Source organism: Panthera tigris, chromosome C2 (genome assembly GCF_018350195.1).
Source record: "Panthera tigris isolate Pti1 chromosome C2, P.tigris_Pti1_mat1.1, whole genome shotgun sequence".
NCBI lineage: Eukaryota > Metazoa > Chordata > Mammalia > Carnivora > Felidae > Panthera > Panthera tigris.
The window spans coordinates 62,346,824-62,369,222 of NC_056668.1; the positions used below are offsets into that span (position 1 = coordinate 62,346,824).

At 36.5% G+C, this 22,399-nt stretch overlaps 1 long non-coding RNA gene across 1 annotated transcript in view; it reads right to left on the reverse strand.

Moving 5' to 3' along the window:
• Positions 1–11,345: 11,345 nt before the first annotated feature.
• LOC122242050 overlaps positions 11,346–22,399 on the reverse strand; it is a 214,903-nt gene continuing 203,849 nt past the window's right edge. The window contains exons 2-4 of the long non-coding RNA XR_006222205.1: positions 14,392–14,495; positions 12,875–12,968; positions 11,346–11,482 (exon numbers count right to left, since the gene is read on the reverse strand). This is a non-coding gene — a long non-coding RNA (uncharacterized LOC122242050). The remainder of the gene's footprint in view (positions 11,483–12,874; positions 12,969–14,391; positions 14,496–22,399) is intronic.

Consider the following 22,399-nt stretch of genomic DNA (forward strand, 5'->3'; position numbering starts at 1 on the left):
AAAATTTTAGATTCTGTCTGGCTTCCACAAAGTCCTTTCCCTGGCAATTTATATGCTTTCCTTTTCCAGTCTATACTGATTCTCAGAAGCAAAGATTCTCCTGATTCTAGGCCTCGGTTTTGAAGAAAATAGGATAGAGAATGAAAAATGTGTATTATTGAGCATGGCCTTTGTTCCAGGAACCATTGCTGATATTTATTTAATTCATATACCTATCTTTCCCTCTGGAAGGTAAGGCAGAACATTTGTATTGTGGCTCACTACTAGTACTAAGAAGAATGCCTGACCCATAGTAGGTGTTTAATACATACTTATTCAATGAATAAATGAGTAGTCCACCAAGCTGGGTAGCATTCTCTTCATCGTACTGTTAAATTGACTACAATTCAGAAAGATTAAATTTCCTTGACGTGGTTCTAAAGTTGAACACTAAGAAGAGCCTGAACTTAAATCTAAGTGGGACCAGGTCTCTAGTTTCTCTACTATATTGCATTGGTAAAAGGACAAATGGATTATACACAGTTCATTAGTCTCTTATCTTAACAAGTTCAGAAGTAAAAGCATTCTATAGTAATAAAAATTATGTGAATATGATTCTCCCCAGTCTTTGATGTTACTGACCATCTTCCTTGCCCTCTGAGGAACTTAAGTCTTATTGAAACAACAATAACAACAAAAAGTCTATCTTGTAGTCTGCAGACATAAAAGATCAATGTCAACTCTATATATGGAGATAATTTTTTTAAGATTTATTTTATTTTTTTTTTAGAGAGAGAGAGAGAGAGAGAGAGAGAGAGAGAGAGAGAGAGAAAGTGGAGGAGAGGTTCAGAAGGGAAAAGAATCTTAAGCAGGCTACATCCACAGAGCCCAAAGTGGGGCTCAATGTGGGGCTCAATCCCATGACCTTAGAATCATGATCTGAGCCAGAATTAAGAGTCAGACCCTCAACTGACTGAGCCACCTAGGCACCCCCCGTACTGGGATAATTTCTAATGATCAAGGGCAATACCATCTTTGGCCAAAGATCTTGTGTCCCCGACCTTGCAAAAGATGAGTAGTGTGACTATAGACCAGTCATTCATTTCTGATTCTCACTTTTTTCATCTGTAAATATTAAGGTGTGGAAGAAGATAAATGTTAGTAGGAACAATTGCATCTCTAATATTCTGTGATTTCTTCTCCCTCAACCAGACAGCTCACATTTTAAGAATTGAGAAAATGTGAATTTTACCTTGCTTCTTCTCTCCTCAAGGAATCTCATGCATTTTTATAATTGTTACATAATTGTCTACATAGTCCACTCAAGGACATTATGAATTGGGGAAAAAATGGAGTACATTTGTCCTTGCCTAGTCACATGAACATTTAAGATTGCTTTCAGTGGTGGTCCCTTATCCATTAGATAGATTTTTTTTACATATTTACCCCTTCTTTATTTTTAAAATTATTATTTTGATCAGGTAGATTTTTATAATTTTATTTATTTATTTCTACTTTACGTTTCAAAAATATGTTTGCTACAGATTTAGGTTGGTTATGGATGAAAACATGACAAATTTGAACTGTAGTGACTGCCACTAAACAGGTTTAACCAGCAGTTAGATCATTTTACTGATTTTCCATTACTCAGAATTATGGGCTTTGACCATGGGCTATAACAGAGAGGCAACAAATGTCAATAAGTAAAGTGGATCAGGCAAAACAACAACAACAACAACAACAACAACAACAACAACAACAAAATAATGAATAACAACTAGCATGGCCTCCATTTTGGGGGTGGTAACAGGAACTGACAGAGACCATGGTTAAATGAAGACCATAGATCCTGTCTAAAGGAGGCAGCCCCAGCTGAGTTTAGCCAAATTTTGTCATGTATACTTACTAGTCTAGTGTATCTAAATGTTATTATGTTTCTTAAGTCATAAATCTTAAGCCTTCCATGAAATGTTCCAGGTTTGTTTTTTGGGTTTTTTTTGTTTTTGTTTTTTTAGTGTTTTAAGTTTATTTATTCATTTTGAGAGAGACAGAGACAGTGTGAGTGGGAGAGGCACAGAGAGAGAAGAATCCCAAGCAGGCTCTGTACTGCCAGCACAGAGACCAATGCGGGACTTGAACCCATGAAATCGTGAGATCATGGCCTGAGCCGAAACCAAGAGTCAGATGCTCAACCAACTTAGTCACCCAGGCAGCCCAAATGTTCCATTTTTAATATTGGCTCCATTTCTAAAAATAAAAACTGTATAGGCCAGATAAAATACATGGAATGAATTTGGATTTAAGTACTGTCACTTAGAGAAATCTTTTTCTGAGAATTAGTGTTTCCTTCCTGAGTAAGCAGAGTGTGTATCTGTGTGTATGTTTGCGTGTATCTGATTTAGCAAGTAGCTATTAGACACTAAAAAAAAGGGGGGGTGGTGATGCTGGGGGAGCATCTTGATAAAATAACCTGTGACCTCATGGGAAACACAAATGGAGTTCCCAAGACACCATAGATTGTTCTGTTAGACAAAAGCTATCCCAGTCTATTCTGGGCAGTTTCTCTAGAAATAGGCTCCACATTAAAGACTTTGGGAAATATCCTGCTAGGAGTAGGAAGATGGCTAAGATTAGCTCCTGTGGATAAAGGATGAAGTGCCCTGATATGTGATGGAGGTGTATGACAATGGATTACACAAGAAAAGCCCCTCCTAAAGGTAGAAAGATCAAGGAATAAGACGGTAATGTTATAAATCAGCCTGTACACACAGATATATCTCCAAGCCAATACTAACTTCTAGAGCACATTTCTCTTAAACAATGAACACTCTAGTATACAAGTTAAAAGTCTCTACCTATTTTCAATTTTAAAATAGTTTCTCAGTGTTTTAGTGGTATGATGTATATGCACATATAGTTTTTTCAAGTACTATTGTATGGGGAAGTAATTGACAAGGCCATAATGAAAGAAGACCTACCCTGCGTTCCTCTCCTTCTTTGTGGAGGCCACTTTAAGGGTCTCAGCTTTACACAAAAGGGTCTGCCACCCAGGACCTATATGCCACACCAGCAACAAGGGTGCAGTGGGCCATGGCAAAGCAAAATATGACAGAAGAGAGAAAATACTAAGCAGAAGAGACAGCTGAAACGAAGAAGCAGGAGGGGGGTGGCACAAATGCCTCCTATCCCAGGTGTATTAAGTGATCAGAGAAGTGACAGTCACCATACAGTTGGGTTACAGCCATAAAATGAGACAACTGAGCCCCATCTGGGGTGAGATTAATTTTCTGTCCCTTATTTATCCCCTAATTTTTAAAAATTCCAAATATCACATCTACTATGAAAGAAGATTCCAAACATAAGTACTACTTTTCCTGCAATACAAGCAAATTTCCCGTTATCTCTTCTAAATCTTATTAGCAACACTGTCGTGTTCACAGAGTCGAATCCTTTTTTCTAAAGCAACATATTATAGGAATGAACTTTAAAGATGAAATAAGTGTAAGAGATATGATTATCTCTGCCACGCAACGAGAAACAATAATGAGGTAGTGTGGTTTTCTGTATAGCACTTCCCTTACTATCATCCCATGCTATACACTCCTTGGTTATTCTCATATTCCCATCTACCCTGAGAGTTAAAGAGAACATGGATAATTACTCCATCTACAGACTCAAAGGCATTCCCAAGTTCCCATTGTTGGGTGAACTGAACCCAGACCTTGATTCCTAGGATTCCAATTACGGAGCTTTGTTAATTTGCCTATAAATCTTGACTTTGCATTCCCATCTCTCAAACTATCATTTTAGCATAAAAATATCAAAGGGAAGATATGAACTAATAATTAGCATATCAAGTTAACAAGCCCTACATCTAAGAATCACCATGGTAAATGTGGGTAGTATGTAGGACACAACCTCAGAAATATTCTCAGAATTCCAAGAAGTAAGAACACGCATACTTACTTTCGTGGCAGCTTTAACACTAGACAATGCATGTGCTATGAAGTAACCATTTCTCTCTTCCTCCTCCTTACAGCACAAAGTAACAGATGGGCTATCTCAACTAAAAATGTCAGCACTTTATTGACCAAGCTTCTCCTAGATTCCATAATAGCAATATGTGAATTATGATTTCTCTTTTCAGGGACTAAGGGGGCATAATTATTATTCAGGAAAACTTGCTTCCCTTTTTTCACGCTGCCATTTCAAATGTTATTCCATTTTTAAGACACTTGTATTTTTCTCATTCTACAATATTGTCCTATATAAGAAGTATTTCCTTCCTGACTCATAATTCAATGCTTAGACTATTAGACCATACCACCTGCTATAGGGTGACATGCATCTCATTAAAGATAGCTGCCGTTATTAATGATCAAGCACAGTTCAATGAGTACAGTAAAAACTTTAAACATAAGCATAAAGCAAAACGCTAAAGATAAATTAGGGCTGCAAGGAAACTCAGCTTCAATAAAGCATCTGGCTGAAATATCTATATTCAGCTTCAGTCTAATACACCAGAAAATACTGGGTTTTGAGTATTAACTACAGGCCTTCTACATAACAAATATTCATATTTTTACTTCCCATCCATCCTACAAGTAAACCTAAACCCAAATCTTAAAGCATACCTAAAAACTTTAATAGGAACTCTATATAAATTCACAGAAATCATCTCTTTTGTTGGGCATATTTTATGAATTGGGTATTATCTGCATTAGCATGGTACAAGAAATATGTTAAATATTTTAAATGACTAGATTCAAATTTCCATTGTGCCTTCATATTGAGTAAAATAACAAAAAGCATTTCTCAAGATAGTATTGTTCATAGTTTACCATTGTTTCCTCCAAATGTGAGAAAGGGTCTAATTTATGACATTATGCTATGGTGTTTCCTTATCTTGTTAAATGATGCCATTTACTGCCTTTCTCACCCAAACAGCATCTGCTAGTCACAAAACTAGAAACACATCTTTTAATTAAATGCTTATTTTATTTTCCCTAGGGACGATGGATTGTAGAATTACTTTCTCAAGATTTACTGTTTCCTTTCCCTTTATCTCAAGCCTGGATATACATTCAACATGTCCTCTGAAGTAACAACCGTCCCATCTGGCTGAGAAGTGATGGACACCATTCCTTAATCACACCGTACACTCCGTTCTTGGCACCTCCATGCCCAAAAGATATCAACAAATTGGATGGAATTCAGAGAACAGCAAGAAAATGATTAAAGAGATGGAGGCACTGACTTATGAGTAAAGATGAAAGGACAAAATCTGTATAGCTTGGCAAAGCAACAACTGAGGTACCATATGATAACTGGCTACAAGTGTTTGAAGAAATGTAAACACCAAGAGAGGAGAGGGAACTTTTTAGGATGATCTACAGAATAAGCATAGCAAAAGAACAGAATTGAAGAAATGGGAGAAATTTCCTAAAGAGGGGATGTTTGCTCATCTGTTGCAGATGCTGATAAATACCAGAGTGAAGTCTAAAGAAAACAATGTGTATCTCATGCTTTTAGGTGGCAATCACGGTTGACCTACACCAATAAAGTGGCAATCTGTTTGTATGCACACATATAATATTTGTGCTGTCTTTTTCAGTTTACCAAGTGCTTCCACACACATCATGTCATTAAATTAACAGAATGAACTTATGCCATTACTAATTAATCTTAAATAAGAAAAAGCAGAAGTTTCCTTCTGCCTAGGTATTGAGGCAAACAGGTAAATCACAAGCGAAACATATGCGACTCTGAATTTATAATCTGTTTGCTTTCTCAACACTCTATCTTCCAGAATTCCAGTACAATTTAGACTATGCTCACTCACAATCTACAAAAAGTATTTAAAGTTATGTCTAAAGCAACAGTCCTCATTCTACCTGTTCTCTTGCTGCTCTTTGCTGGAGGAGATTAGACATGAAGTATTACCTGGGCAAAATTTTGTGAGTAATCTTTTAATTCTATTGATGACCCAGTGGGAAAATGACTCCTGTTTGGCTACTCTCTTCCCTTGGGTGATGGGTTCCATCATGGCTTACTGCCTAATTCTGTCAGCTGCAGCCCTCAGATCATTCATTAATGCAAAGTGTTAAGATTCACTTAATATTATACCCCACCCCATGTAAGAATAACCCGAATAAAATTTTTTAAAGAGTTGCAGCTCAAATGTGCTAAGAGATGTTATGTGTTTATTGTTCACTGGCTTCAGGTTGTGAATCCTTTCCAACCACCTACCTACCACATGTTAGGTTTCTGATGGAGATATACTTGTAAAGTAATTCAGTTATAAATATTATTGTTTCCAACTAGAGCATTGGGTCCAAATCCCCTAAAGATTTCTAACATTGATGAATTGGTCTGGAGTATGTATGAGTTACAAAGGCACTTCTGTATAGATAAGAGTCTGAAGTATATTCTCTGTTTCATGCTTCCTTTCCCTGGTCCACATAATGATTTCCTATTAGCTTTCTCTATTGCTGGAAAGGAAAGAAAGACACATTTCCTACCCATTAGGAAACTCCAAAGTACCTATACCATAAAATATATTGGAAAAAAAGTGAAAGGTCAATGTCAAAGTAAATAATGTAATGAGAACATAAAATCTCCCCCAAATCAGGAGAATCTTCCTTGTAGAACTAAGAACTTTTAGAAAATTTTCTCTTCATCCTGAAATTTGTGGACCTTTGCACAAAATGTGTCCTTGATCTAGAACATATAAAAACCTCTTGGGAAGTATAAAGAAGTTGGAAGTGGTGAAACATTGGCCTTTACTCTAAAAAAAAAAAACCTACAGGATTTATCTTAAATGCAAAGAGCTTAGCAAGCGATGTTTTGGCATGACAACCCTTCGGAAATATTATTAAAATAGTGACATCTACTCTAAAGCTGGATCTGTCTGTTAGATGTTAGATGATGGCAAGATTTTGAGTGTATATATTCTAGAGCAGTAGGTCTCAAATTTCGATGTATATATCAATCACTGGGGAAACTTGTTAAAGTGCAGGTTTGTATATAAGAGGTCTGGACTAGGGTCTGAGATCTTGAATTTCTAATAAGTTCCCAGATGATGTTGATGTTACTGGTCCATGTACTGTATTCAGAATAGCAAGATTCTATAGGACATTTTCATTCTAGCTGTACGGCACAGCAGTAAAAAATGGCTACAGACTAGCCATGTACATTTCAGAGAAAACTCACTTTTGAATTAAATTCATTTCATATGGTATTAACAGAATGCATGCAGGTAGCAGGCTCTTACATTGGTAGCTTTATTTACATTACGATTTTATAACATTTTCCTTCTTTTAATTCAAGTTCAATTTTTAAAAATATGTTTTAAGTCCACACCCTGATAATAATCCTACTTTGGAAAAGGGCCCTGTGGAAGGAAGGAAGGAAGGAAGGAAGGAAGGGCAGAAGAGGAGGGAAGGTGGGAGGGAGGGAAGAAGGAAAGAAGAGAAGAAACAAAGAAAAGGAAGAAAAGAAAAAAGAAAAGAAAAGAAAAGAAAAGAAAAGAAAAGAAAAGAAAAGAAAAGAAAAGAAAAGAAAAGAAAAGCTCCAGTCTGTCTGGACCTCTGAGAGATATCTTTTGCAAGGAATTTTTAAGTTTGGGCCCAAAAAGTGGTCTTTCGTTCTTCATCCTAGAGGCTATAATGGAAACTAGGATGAAGAACCCAACAGTGGCTGTTTGGGAGTGGAGGAGGGGCCATCCAGACCCAGTGAATCACCAAGGAAACACAAGGCCTATTTTTCTGTGAAGCTAAACTTCAAAAAACAAGCCACGAGTTACAAAGGGAAAAGTGTGATTGCTTTGACAGCAAAAACAAGCAAATATCTCCAGAGGGGATTAGTCCCTCTGCTTCAAAGTAACCAAAACAAAGAGAGCTGAGCCAGCTTCACTGGGAACAACACCTGTCCATCACACAAGGGTGAGCTAATAGAACAGCAAACAGCACCTATGTGCACCACTCAGCAGCGGGGATGGCTAAAATCAATTAATACACTTTCACTATCAAGATTTAACTTTCTAAATTCAATGTTCTTTCATGGAGTCATAGGGATGTTAAAGATCATCCACATCCAGGCCACATTCCCTTGCCCCACCCCCCAACCTCCAAAGCCACTGGGCCCTTCCTGTTCAGCCTACCAGCTTCCCTTCCAGGCTCTGTCTTAGCAGGTGTTCCCTGTTTCATGAAACAGCTTTAATTCTCCAACAACTTTAATTACTGGAAAAAAAAAATAACTTACTTAAATTAGAGCGAAAAGCTAAGTCTAATTTATGAAGAAGGTTTTTGGCCTTTGGGCAAAAACTTTAATTTCACTTCCATTCAAAAACTCTTCAAATAAAAGGATGGCTATCATGTCCCCATGAAATATTCATTCTCTCAATGTAGTCACCTCATATGGTGGTATACTGATCTTTTCTTTTAACCATCCAGTTACCACCTAGGTTTCAATGCGTCCTTTAAAATATATTGGCTAAATGTAGGGCTCCAGATGTAATCGAGTTAGTGCACAGTAAGTTTGGATTTTTACTTCCCACAATCTTGGGGTTATATTTCTATGAACTCAGTGTAAGATCACTCTATTCTTTATCATAAGTTGTGTCAAAAGTTGATGTCTGTTTTTATATAAACTGATATTAAGTTACCTTTCCTCCAACCTGTCTTGTGCAATGGAAGTTTTAATCCAAGTGTGTGACTTCAATTGATTCTTGCTGATTTTCAGCTTGTTTTAGCTCACTGTTAAGCTGACAGTCTTGAAGTTTTATTCTGTTATTCAGAATATGAGATATCCCTCACAAATTAGACTTTTGAAAACTTAATAGCAGTCCCTGTGTTTTTTTTATGCAACTCACTGCTAAAAATATCAAATACAAAAAGGTCTGAAGCAGATATGAATGTAGGTTGATAGAGACTTCCAGCATATTTCTTCAGCCAAATACAGATTTGCTTAAATATTCCATGTTTTCTCCCCCACCATTCCTCTCTCTCTGTCTCTCTCTCTCTCTCTCTCTCTCTCTAATTCCTCCATTTACTGGCTTTAAGCAAGGGTCTTATGTTTAGGAGAATACATCAGACCTAAAAGAATCCTCACTTTCACTATTAGCTTCTCACCCTTCCTTCAAGTTTCGTTCTTCCTAAAGATAAAATAATAAACAAGACTTGAGATAACACTCAAGTATAATTTCAAGTCAAATTAAGACTTGCTCTAAACCTCATAAGTCTTGAACTGCAATGTACTGCTTCCCAGAATACAGACAAATTCAATAGACATCCAAGGAGGTCAGACTAGGGAGTTAGGTGACTCTTACTTGGGAGAATTTAAGTAATTTGTGACCCGCTATTACAGTAAGAAACGATCCTCATAGATACACTTAGAGGTGTAATCCCTACATTCAAATAAAATAAAATTTAGAGAGTTGGTAAGTTTACTATAAGAAACAATGTGGATTGCAGTAAGTCAGCAGTTTAGGCTTTCAATCAGCCCACAGTTAGATTTTGTTGAAGGCAAAATGCTCAGCATGGTAACTAATCAACACACTCTCTCCAAACATCCCCTGCCTTTATTTTCAGTTGCTTGTTACTTCAATTCACACCGATTTATCCTCCCTCACAACCCAACCCACTACTCTCTCATTGCCTGACCTGAGGCATGGATAGCAATTTTCAGTGTAATCAGCCAGAGGATGTAATCAGTGCAATTAACAGATGGATTGGGAATATTACATGAAACTTAAATTAAAATCCCACTAAAATTACTGTACTGTATCTGCAAATACTCACACTAAACAAATATTTCTTGTGATAAGTTTCTGGCAGTGGGATAATTATTTTAATGTAAAACTTTTGATAAGTTGAACCCCCCATGCTCAATTTACTGATTCAATATACTTTATTGAGCACCTACCATACACCTATTCTCATGAAGAAACAAAAGTAAAATAGGAGGTGGTATTTTCTTCAAGAAGAACATTGTGTTGAAAAGATAAGTCTGAAAGTCATTTAAAACTTCTGAAAACAGCAAAAAAATAGTAACAAAAAAACCCAAATATAGTGGTAGTATTAAGGAGGCAAATAAAGATTAGACTGGGAACAGGGGTTCTATGTTTGTCTGGGCCAGTAATCTGTCTTGAATTCTGTGGGTCATTATTACGATAAGACTTAACTCCTTTATCTCTCTTCCTCTCCATCTCACTTGATGTACCTCCCCACCACACTCTAACCTTGCTGAACCCATCCATCTCCTTTGTCGTGCTTGGGCAGGAACAGCTAAATGGTGTTGGGGGAATGGGGAAAACAAGAACATACAACCAACCTCACTGATTTCACTTTAATTCATGACCATAAACTCATTTGGACCCTGACCACTGCCAAAATCCTATTACATTCTTCGAGAAATATGCTTCCCTCTTTTCTGAATATATTATTTCATAACTCTTAACTTTCTTCAAATCTCATATTCCCATCCCCTCCTCACTCTAAGTTAATAATCTTATAATTTGTTAATAAAATGAACTGTTAGAGGGAATTTTTTTTACACTCCTAGTAACAAAGTAAAGAAACCAAGTTGCATCTTTAGCCTTCCTAATTAATTGTAAAATCATTCTTTCTCCTAGAAAAGGAAAAAATCTCTCCACCTGCAGATTGAGTTCCATCTTCAAATAATTCCTCAAGGAGTTTACTCCTTCATTTATTCTTTCTCAACTGCTTGACAAATCTTCCCTTTACTACTAAATCATTCCCATTTGAAATTCAAACATATTTATATTCAAATATTGTCAGTATTTCTGACAATGTAAGAAGAAAGAAAGAAAGAAAGAAAGAAAGAAAGAAAGAAAGAAAGAAAGAAAGAAAGAAAGAGGGAGAAAAGGAGGGAGGAAAGAAGGAAGGAAGGGAAAAAAAGAAAGAAAATGAGAGAGGGAAGAGAGGGAGAGAGAGAGAGAGGAGAAAAAAAGAGGGGAGGGGAGGGGAAGGGAGGGGAGGGGAGGGGAAGGAAGGAAGGAAGGAAGGAAGGAAGGAAGGAAGGAAGGAAGAAAGAAAGGAAGGAAGAAAGAAAGAAGGAAATATTGGGAGGAAGGAAGGGATAAAAGAAGGGAAAAGAAGGAAGAAAGGAAGGAAAATAGCTCCCCTAACATATCATTTCCCTGAACTCCCTCACTATTTTTGTTCTCTTTCATACTCTAACTTCCACATCATTTATTCCTTTTTACTCAGTCTAATCTGGTTTCTAACTTCATATTCCAAGAAATATTTTTTCTTTTGTTTCTTTCTCTCTTTTTATTTTTTACTAATAACTTCCATGTTCCATATTCCAGGAATAAGTTCTTATTCTATCACACACAGCAGAAAGCATTCCACACAGTAGATTATGCTCTTCCTCCTCAAACACTTTTCTATTGACTTCCATGATGGTACACACCCTCCTAGGGTCTTCCCTTCTCATTGTTCACTTCTCAAACATCTTGGATGGCTTTTTCTCCATCAGACTAAAAAAATATATAAAGTATTTCAGTATTCCTTCCAAGTCCATTTTCTTTATCAACTCTTCTCCCTGCTGATCTCATCCAGACTTATGTCTTTGAATTTCATCCCTATGCTGAATATTCCCAAACTATCCTGTGATTTATCCCAAGATTTTGGGATATCCCAAATATCCCAGATTTATCTTGTGAGCTCTGAACTGTCTATGTGTGTGTGCATATGTGTGTGTGTGTGTATACTTGGATCTTTACCAGGAATCTTCCCAGTCTTAATATGCTTACATTGGAATTCTTAATTCCTCATTCCATCTCTAAAATAGGAGATCCATAGAGAGAATTGGAGAAGTTAAGGGACCATAAGGTAAAATGACATCAAAGATAACATAGAGTAAGGGAATGAGAAAGTTGAGGAATTTTAATTGTTGTTGTGGTTAGGAAATGAAATTTGAAATTTAATATGTGAGAAATGAACATTTTCAGAGATGACAAAATCGAATCCATTATTAATGTGAATACTGAGAACTGCAATGGAGTTGAAACTTACAAGAGTCAAAAAAGCCAAAGAATTATTATGTCCTCTGACAACATAGGCCATAGGAAACTAGGAAATAGAAAAATAGGAAAAATAGGAAAATAGGAAATTAGAATGTTGCACTGGCCAGCCACATAGAACATGAAAAAATATAGAATGATGACAGGATTTAAGTAGAACAATGGGAAAGAAACTAGCTGGAAGGATAGAGGACAAGAATGGTAGAAAATAGATGGCATGAGAACAGAAAGACAATCTGTTTTGTTTTGTTTTGTTGTCATTGTTTGTAAATGTTGTCATTTTGGTTTTTAGGTTTTGTTTTTGTTTTTGTGAGATCAGAGAGTTTTGGTTGAGAATAACCAATAGTAGTCAAAGATAATCTGAACCCATGGGCAAAATGCTCATTCTTTACTTCTTATAGGGTTTCCTAGGTAAGCAGTATCCTTGGGAGTGAGTCAAGCTTTAATTAGAGCAAGTGTTAAAGGGAAGGAGTTGAGGATGTTTGGAAGTTAAATGATGATTGGTCAAACATTCTCAAATACACAGAGGAACAAAGGTTGACAGTGCTGGAAAGATAGATTAGGTGAGAGGAAGTAAATGGTAAGAACAAGAATACAAGTATGGGGGAGAACAAATGACATAAGGACTTGGCCTTCAGTGATTTAAGGTGGCAAGAATATGAGACAAAGTGCATCAAATTCACTTAAAGTTTACAAATGGAATTTCAAGTTTATTGACTCCTCTGAGGTAGGTCTAGCACTTTCCAATAGTTGTGTGACTAAGGTGCTCAGATCTCAGCAATGAAATTTGTGTAATTAATTTGTTTTTTTTACTGAACTTTATAAAAGATTTTAAACAATACATACATGGGGTAGATAACTGTGGTAGATTCTACTCTCAGTTTATTTTTCTTGGTAGCCATGTTGTCGCCCATGGTATCAGTAGTCAAAGTTATGGGAACTATAGATGGAAAAGATATACATAGGATGTGTGACATTTGATTCATTATTTGTCATCTAGAGTAACATTCAAACTGGTTTACTAAATGAATGTAATTGTTTCAAAATATCCTCATTCCTATTCCCATATTATTACCTTTTAAATAATCAATGTAAAAACATAATTAAGCATTTATGCAGTTGATTTGGAACATATGAAACACTTTTCAGATGAAAAAATGAAAATTCTTAGAATTTGAGAATGTAATTTCTATGAAGATTAAGTTGAGTTAATGCTTCTAATTATATCCAGTGAAGTTAATTCTCAATAGAATGGAATAAAAGAGATGAAATATTTTGATATAATATAGAGGCAGCTTTTGAGATTTCTTCCTGGGTGTCATTACTTAAAGTTCATTCAAGAAACTTGATTAAATGATGTCTCAACTCAGCTCCCTAGCATCTAACCCTCCATCTCCTGATTTCTCTGCTCTTTTCCCAATGCCATATGACTCCCTGCTCTCCAAAATCTTTAGAAGATTGAGCTGTCGTTGGATGGTTAACTTCCTTTATTATGTGCTCTGACAACATAGATTTGTTTTGCCTGTTTTTGAACATGGAAAATTAAATCATATGGGTTTTATACACATTGAGTGTTTAGTTTTAGTGATGCTGACAAATTAAATTTAAAGTTTATTATTTACTTTGAGAGAGAGAGAGAGAGAGAGAGAGAGAGAGAGAATGCATGTGAGTAGAGGAAGAGCAGAAACACAGGGAGAGAGAATCCCAAGCAGGATCCACAGTGTCAGCACAGAGCCCAACGCAGGGCTATGCTGGCAAATATAAATTTAGAAATGTAAGAATATTCTAGTCAAAATTCATTAGGAAAAATACCCCCCACAATGGCCATTTTTTCTTGCAATGAATTTTTTTCAAATAAACTGATGATCAGTACACTAGAAATAGAGAAAAATACAGTGATATGTACACAACAGAGTTTGTTTCTCACAAAAAAAGTTCAGGTAGATGATTTGGGTATGATATGGTGTCTTGACAGTGTTGGGTCTTGTCAGTCTGCAGTTTTCAAAATATGGCTTCCATCTCATAGTCCAAGATGTTCTTTATGTTCCATCATTATGAACACATTTCTTTTTTTAATTAATTTTTTAAAAATATTTATTTATTTTTGAGAGAGAGAGAGAGAATGGAACAGAGAGAGAGGGACACACAGAATCCAAAGCAGGTTACAGGCTCCAAGTTGTCAGCACAGAGCTCAAGGCGGGGCTCAAGCTCACGAACTGAGCCAAAGTCTGATACTTAATCTACTGAGCCACCCAGGCACCCCACACACATTTCCATTAGAGGAAAGAAGAAAAAGAAGGAGAGGTTATGTCTCTTCCTCTTAAGAAAATAGCCCAAAACTTGAATACAACGTTCCTACTCACATTCTATTAGCCAGAACTTAGTCACTGGGCCAGACCTTTCTGAAAGGAAGACTTGGAAATGTCTTTTATCTGGGTGGCCACATGCCCAGGGAAAACCTGTATTACTGAAAAAGAAGGGGAGAATAGACAATGAAAAACAACTAGCAGTTAATGCTACACATATCCTTTTTTTTTTTTTTTTTTTTTTTGCTCTAAAAAAATGGTTGGATTTGTCCTGTGGTATCTTACAAAATTGTATTATTATGCAATTGATATAAATGTATACTTTATACAATTAATATAATTGGCATTACATACTTATTTTTTGTGCTGGTTTGTTGAATGTCTACCTCTTTGACTAGATTCTAAACTCAAGGAGACTAAGAATCCTGTTTTTTCAACCATTTTGTAATCTGCTTTCTATTACAAATAGTTATTTGTTGAATAAATGGATACATGAAAGACTCCATGTTAAACAGTGTTTACCCTTAGCTTCTTCGCCAGGATCTATGGACTCTGAAAGGTGGTGATTAAATCAAGGAATAAAATCAGTATTCTAACAAAGTTTTCGCTTTCCAAGAGTTACAGGCCCATAGCACACTCAGAGGAAAGGTAGATTCAGCAGATCATAAGGAAGCTTGTGACTTAGTCTGCTCCCTCACCTGGAAGCTTGGTTCTTGTGTCCTGTTCCTCCTGAACATTTATTTCTACCAATTTCAGGTTCCCTTTTCAAATGAATATGTGCATGTGCTTCTGTATCAACTTCTGAAAGTGGAGATATTTCTGTCAGCATTTGTAAGCTACAATGCTTTATGAGTATGAGTTTTCTTTTTTAAAATGTTTATTTTTGAGAGAGAGAGAGAGAGAGAGAGAATGTGTGTGCAAGCAAGGGAGGGGCAGACAGAGAGGGAGACACAGAATACCAAGCAGACTCCATGCTCTGAGGGGTCAGCATAGAGCCTGCTGCGGGCCTGAACCCAGGAACTGCAAGATCATGACCTGAGCTGAAGTTGGACGCTTAACCGACTAAGCCACCCAGGTGTGCCTCTATGAGTTTTCCTTCAAAGCAGAAGGTAAACCAATAGCTTTGTGCACATTGGAATTGTTTCTTTAAAATGTGTCAAAACATTCAAGCACCTAAGCTTAAAGTGAATAATAGAGATAGGGTCATCTTTTGTAATAATTTTGTCCTAATTTTCCAGAAAATACATCAAGTGTTCACTACATGGGTGAGGAAGACCACATGAGAATTCTGTCTAGTGTGCTCACTTCTGTTACTTCTAGCCACAGGATTTTCTGGTTTAGCTTAGCAATCATTCTTGCACTTCATCCAGACAAAGGCCGAAGCACTGCCAAATAGAAGACAGGGAGAGTAAAAGGATGCAAGGATAACTATCTTGCTACATGCCACTGGCCAGAGTCAGACAAAGTCTATTTGTACATGGAGACATGAAGTCTGTTCCTCAACCATTTCAGTGCTGTGTGACTTGGAGAGGTGAAGCAGCAGGACTCTAGGAAGCTATAACTGGGCAGTGTTTCAGCCCCTTTGTTTTACTTGTTTGTTTGTTTGATGTAGATAGTTTCCTATTCTGTTGCAATGTCTATGAAACATGATACATTTCCCAGTCCCCAGCATCCATTTGATCCCCTTTCTGAGAGCCCAGGTAACATGGTGGAAGCACTTCACATCTGTAGCCACAGCTGGCAGCTTGGTTTCTGGATCCATAATCACACCAATCAGTGCTTCCTACACAAAACCTTTTCAACAACCCCAAAACCAAAGGCCCCAGTTGATACCACCAGATTTCTCTTTCAACTCAAGTCTTACAATTAGGCGGCTTTGTGTTTTTTTACACTTATGCATTATGATGGTTATTTAGGCTGTGCACAATAGTCTCCAAGAATATGCTTCTCCAATCCATGCCTTCCTCCTACTCAGCAATGTTGCTAAAAAATGCAGAGATGTTCAATGAAGGTCACAAGCAATGCTGGTCGTTAAGGCAACAGGCAAGGGTTTATTTTTTTCCAGCTCTCCAATGGAAGAAAGCACAATATAGAAATTTCCATGGAGCTTCATGACCTGCCTGCCTTTATAGCCTGGCCCCTCATCCTGATATACAAAAATCCAAGTATTTTGCTCATGTAGCTGTGCCTTCAGAGTCATTGTGTTATCAAACCCACCCATAACAAGACATATATCCCACCCACTCTATGTAATTAAAAAAAGTCTCACTAAAAGGAAGTGGTCATTTCTGTTGCAACTGCAAAAATAGAAGCCTTATTATAGTATTTGACAGCTATACAATAAATAGGTAAGAATATTTCTGAAATAAGTAAAAGCTGTGATCATCTTTTTCCTTATACAGCGCAGTTCTTAAAAGCACCAAATACCCAGCAGTCAAAGTGAAAATAAAAACTCAGAATTGAGCATGAAATTATAAATCTCTCACCCCTGATGGAAGAATGACACTTAAAGATTTAACACAGGAATTATCATGGTATCCATATTTCTTCTCTGTGGGGATGGGTTAGAGCAGCAAGGGAAGGAATTGTATTTATTTTGCATTCCAATTAAGAAATTAAAAGATTTTGCTTTGGTAGCAAAGCAAAGTAGAAACATTGATAAGAAGGAATGACAAAGTTTTCTAGGGATCTTTAGGGAAATTAGGGAAAAGTAAGTAAAAACAAGTTATTCTTAGGATGTTAAGTAATGCAGACAATCAGCATTTTGCAGAATATTGCACAGTGCAAACATCCAGAAGAATCAATAGAGAACAATTCCATTTAAAGTGAACTTTCAGCATTTGAAGACACAATGGTTAAGAATTTCCTTCAAATTATTAAAGTAGATGTAGACTGAGTCCATGTAAAGACAGGACAATACTGGATGTATAGGAGGGTATCAGAAGATTCCGTGTTGGACCAGAATAGATTATTCTTTTGCATATGCTAATGAACAGTGCTGTCTCCAACTTTGGGAAGCCCACTGCCTAATTTTCATATTTTATTCTTCATATAATCCAGTATTGAATTTGTAATCCAAATAACGTTGGATTTGTTATCCTATCCTATCCTGTATGAAAAGTTCAACTGATATTTTAAGATTCCTGTGAATCCATAGACATTCTATTCTCATGATCAAAACCCTCTACCCCTATGTCCTGCTTCCTCAATCCTCTTGCTCACCTTGCTTCCTTTGACTCTTATCTCTTTGTCCTGCACGGACTTCACTATGAAACATAGACCATTTTCTATGATACCCAAGACTTTACTTTCACAAGTTAGTAGGATACTAGCTCCAGGGGGTAGCAACCAAGGTGGGAGATATCACTTTGCTACACATTAGAGCATATAACTTAACTCTTTCTGAAACGTTTCTTAGGTAATAACCACTACATTTAATTTCTCACTGGTTGATTTTCATTCTAAACTCATTTGACCCTACCATGCGGCTGAGTTCCTAAACCTACCTTTTAAATTCCCCTCATATATTTCCATTTCATGTCCTTAGAAAAAGAAAATAGGAAAGTAGCAATGACTACAAAGTGTTACTTATATCTGTCTGGGTGGCCATATGATGCCAGCACAGACCCATAGTTTATACTTTAGCTGTACCTGCTGAAGACAGGGAGAACAGGCATGGAGACAGAAAATGTTCATGTCAGGGCTCATACCAACACTGGAAGTAAAAGCTGTCTTTCTGTATCTTTGATCTGTCCTGTATTGGAAATTTGGGCACCCATATTTAAGAGTATCTTTGAACTTTTCAAATAACTCCTGCACTTTCTTCTGGAGTAGATAATAAAAGGCCAATTCTGACTATGTTCACATGCACTATTATGGACTCAGAAATTAAATAAACTATCTTTAAAAATCCTTCTGACAGAGTTGATCCTCTCAAGAGTTTAGTAAGTAGATAGAGGTAATGTAAAGTGCTTCCAAGAATATGGAAATCGGTTTACCCACTGAGAGTGAAATTAGCAAGAAGCAACACAGACTGGAAGAGATTAGTCATCTGTAGAAGTGCCAGAGAGAGTTTATAAAATGTGAAGCTAAGCAGATTTGGAAATACCCAAGTTTAAGTAAGATGACTTGGGCAAAAGCTTACAGAAGCAGGACTGGAAAATGAAAGGTAAAACTCAATCACATTATTTAACCAACCTGAAGAAAAGAAGAGAATGGTTTGCATAGGTTCATAAAGGGAGCCAAGGGGCTAGTAAATGATGTCAGTGTATCTTCAGCATTATTTAGGCTGGAAAGTTCCTTGATGAGCAAATATAGATCTCCAGCTGGCACATATGTGTCTATTGATGGAATGGAGTGCAGATTATACCACTATATCTTGATGTATTTCACCACTAAGAAAATCTACCTAAACTGCATTCCTCTTGATCTGTGTTCACCAAGCAACCTTCCAATTGAAATAACTGGCTCCCCATGTAGATTTTCTAACAGAAGAGGAAATGCAGTGGCAAGCTGACATGAATTTTTGGTCGGCGTAGAACTTCCATTAACTTCTCTATGTCTTAATTTCCACTTTATAAAGTGGAGTTAATAACAGTGTGTAAGAGAATTAAATTAATTGATATATGTAAAGTATTTAGATAAGTGCTAGAAATACACTTGAATTCTAAGTAGATGTTAAATCATCACTGTTCTTATAAATTATTATGCTGTTAAAAAGCCGAGTTAGAGGTGTAGGAGTTAGTCTCCAAGATTTGATCACCTTTGAATAGACTGGCAAAGCCAAGTATGGACCTGAGATGGTAATGTTTGGGGACCTGAGACAGTAACTTTTGCAGTTACTTCCATTTTGTGAAGGCCTGAGCCAAGGTGCCTCCTTCTTATATTTGTTTCTCTTCTATATCCCTTCAAAAGAATATGTAGTTTGTAGGATGCCATTTTGTTTAAAAAAATTTTTTTATGTTTATTTTTGAGAGAGACAGAGAGAGAGAGAGAGAGAGAGAGAGAGAGAGAGAGAGAGAGCGTGAGTGGGGGAGGGGCAGAGAGAGAGGGAGACACAGGATCCAAAGCAGGCTCCAGTTTCTGAACTGTCAGCACAGAGCCCGACACAGGGCTCTAAATCATAAACTGCGAGATCATGACCTGAGCTGAAGTCGGCGCTCAACCAACTGAGCTACACAGGAGTCCCCTTTGGGGGACTGTCTCTCTGTCTGTATATATATACATATATACATGTCTGTCTCTCTGTCTCTTTCAAAAATAAAACACACACACACACACACACACATATATATATATATATATATATATACACACATATATACATATATATACACATACATATATACATATATATATGTATGTATTTTATTTTTGAAAGAGAGAGACAGAGAGAGACAGAAGGATGCCATTTTGTTTTTAAATGGTGGGGTACATTTCTTCTACAGCCAGGCTTTGTACTCAAAGCATATATGACACTTATCCTGAATAATTTTTAATTTCAAATGAGATTAAAATGAGTTGAGGGAAACCATGGATTAGGAGTCAGCAAACTTTCTGTCCAGGGACAGACAGTGAAAACTTTGAGCTTTGTGGACTATACAATCTTAGTCACTACTACTCAACACTGAAGTTTTATCATGAAAACAGCCATAGAAAACATGTAACTAATGAACATGGTTGAATGTCAATAAGCCTTTATTTATACAAGCGAGGTGTAAGTTGCACTTGGTTCACAGGATATCGTTTACTGATGCCAATGATGATTAAAATAGATGAAGAGATGTCAATAACCTAGCACAACGGAAACTAAAATGACTTAGAACTTGATTCAGACAAACTAACTGTGATCTTCTACCTACCTACCTACCTATGTACATATTAGAGGAATGTAAATACTAATGGAATATTTGACATTAAGGAATTATTGTTAATTTACAGAATGACAAGTGTATTGTGCCTATGTTTTAAAACACTCCTATCTTTTAGAGATATGTACTAAAATATCTTCAAATGAACTGATATGATGAAGATTTACTTCAAAATTATTAGAAGAGAGATGGGGTGGGAATATAGATGAAACATAATTATTCATGAATTGATAATTATTTAATTTGTTGATAAATATATAGTGTTATTTATAGAATTCTATCTTTTTAGTACATTTGAAATTTTCTATAACAAAATGCTTATTTGAAGTATAAAAATACATAACACAGAATCTCTTATACACACACACACGCACACACACACAACTATGCAATAAGATGGATGCTGCCAACTCAAAGAAAGGAGGCAAAAAAGTTCAAGATAGAGCTAAAGAGATGGCGTTTATGACATAGGATTCCTTGTGTTGACTTCAAAATTATTCTCTTAAATGACATAAAATTATAGTTTAAGGAGAGGTGCAGTGGAATGTAATTCTATAAAAAATGAAGATTCTGATCATAGACCTACTACATGGAGTACCACTTTCTAATTTAGGGAAAAATGAATCAAGAGAATATAGGTCTCCTCAGACACCTTCAGTATTGGAATCCAGTCCATACAAGGAAAACAAACAATGTCAGTTGGATGTGAGATGCACATCAAATCATGATTTACAAAGCAAAACTCCAGGCCTTTCCACATACTGTTCTCTCACCCTAGAATGTTTTCCTTCACTTGCCAAACTCTCCCTCATCAGTTTAAGGCTTGTTCAAATGTCACCTTTAGGCAGAATTTTACTCCCTAATGCTCTGACTGTGCTTATCAGTCAGATCTGGTTGTATCATGATTTATCTTTTACTGGTCTATTATCTAACTCCAACCATGCTCAGAACCCTTTAAAACAGAGACAGCATCTTCTCTGTGTCTTCAGTGGCCTGACTCATTACTGATTATCAGAAAGAAAGAAAAAAAAAAACACATTTTGAATGACTCCATGTTTGTTGACAGAAGGGAAGCAGTACTAGGCGCAGTTGATCCTGTTATCACACCTGGTCACACCTGGTCCTTAACAGGTGGCACTAGACTCTTCCTTTTTCCCTGGTGAAATTATACCTACCAGGTGAGTTCAATGTTACCTCTGTGTTTAAGACTTTCCCAACCATCTTTTATCTTTTCCTCTGCAATATCCTTTTGGCAGTGTGTGTGTGTGTGTGTGTGTGTGTGTGTGTGTGTGTTGTCACATAGGAATTTTAGAATGCTGCTAGTTGAGGCTATTTCTCTTGCCTTCACTAAATTTTGATCTATGGAGAGTAGGGTCTGTGCTTAGCATATCATCTTATGTGGTATTAATTCTCAATAAATGTGTTTGAGTGAATGCAGGAATGAGTTGGGTTGCTTTATCTGTATACCTCAAGCTTAAAATTGGTGTCAAGAGTTTCCTAGCACAACTTGTAATCAATTTATAAAGTCTATTTTCTAGGACCTGTCTGACCTGGAAAAAAAAGTCCCTGTAAGAGGTGTCTCTCCACTTTCAAGATGTATCAATTTACCAGTTAATTTCATCCTTTCTTGCTTTCTCAATAATAATTCCATTGTTCATTTCCAAATTTCCCATGCTTCCTAATGTTCTGCTTTTCTAGTAACTAGTATTTTTTTAAATTCCTTCTTTATGCTTTCACCCCCTGAGCACACTTCTCTACTTGTCACCTCAGCCTTGGATAAAGCCAGTCCACCATGACCCAGTATATATGTTCGTGTTCTTAAAGTCAAATGTGCTTTATTATTAGATTTGACAAAATCAGATGTGAAAGAACAAATTCATTTGAAAGAAAGATGCTTTTCTTTTCCTGCTACTGATAAAACTGTTTTTGTTTTTAGCTTTTATTTCTAGTGCCTCCATTCCCACAGTTTACCTTCCTTTTCTCCATTAGTTATTTTAATATGTTCCAGGATTTCTGTGACATTTCCATATCAAATTTCTTCTCAAGTCTTTTCAAATATGATGTTGCTTTTCCATTTTGGATTTCTGCCTTTTTAAGGCTGGGGAAGGAAATTCCTAATGTCTAGAGTTCAACTTTGTTGTTTTTATAGTCTAAGAATGATGATTTTTTATTGATTAAAAAAAAAGAAAAGGAGA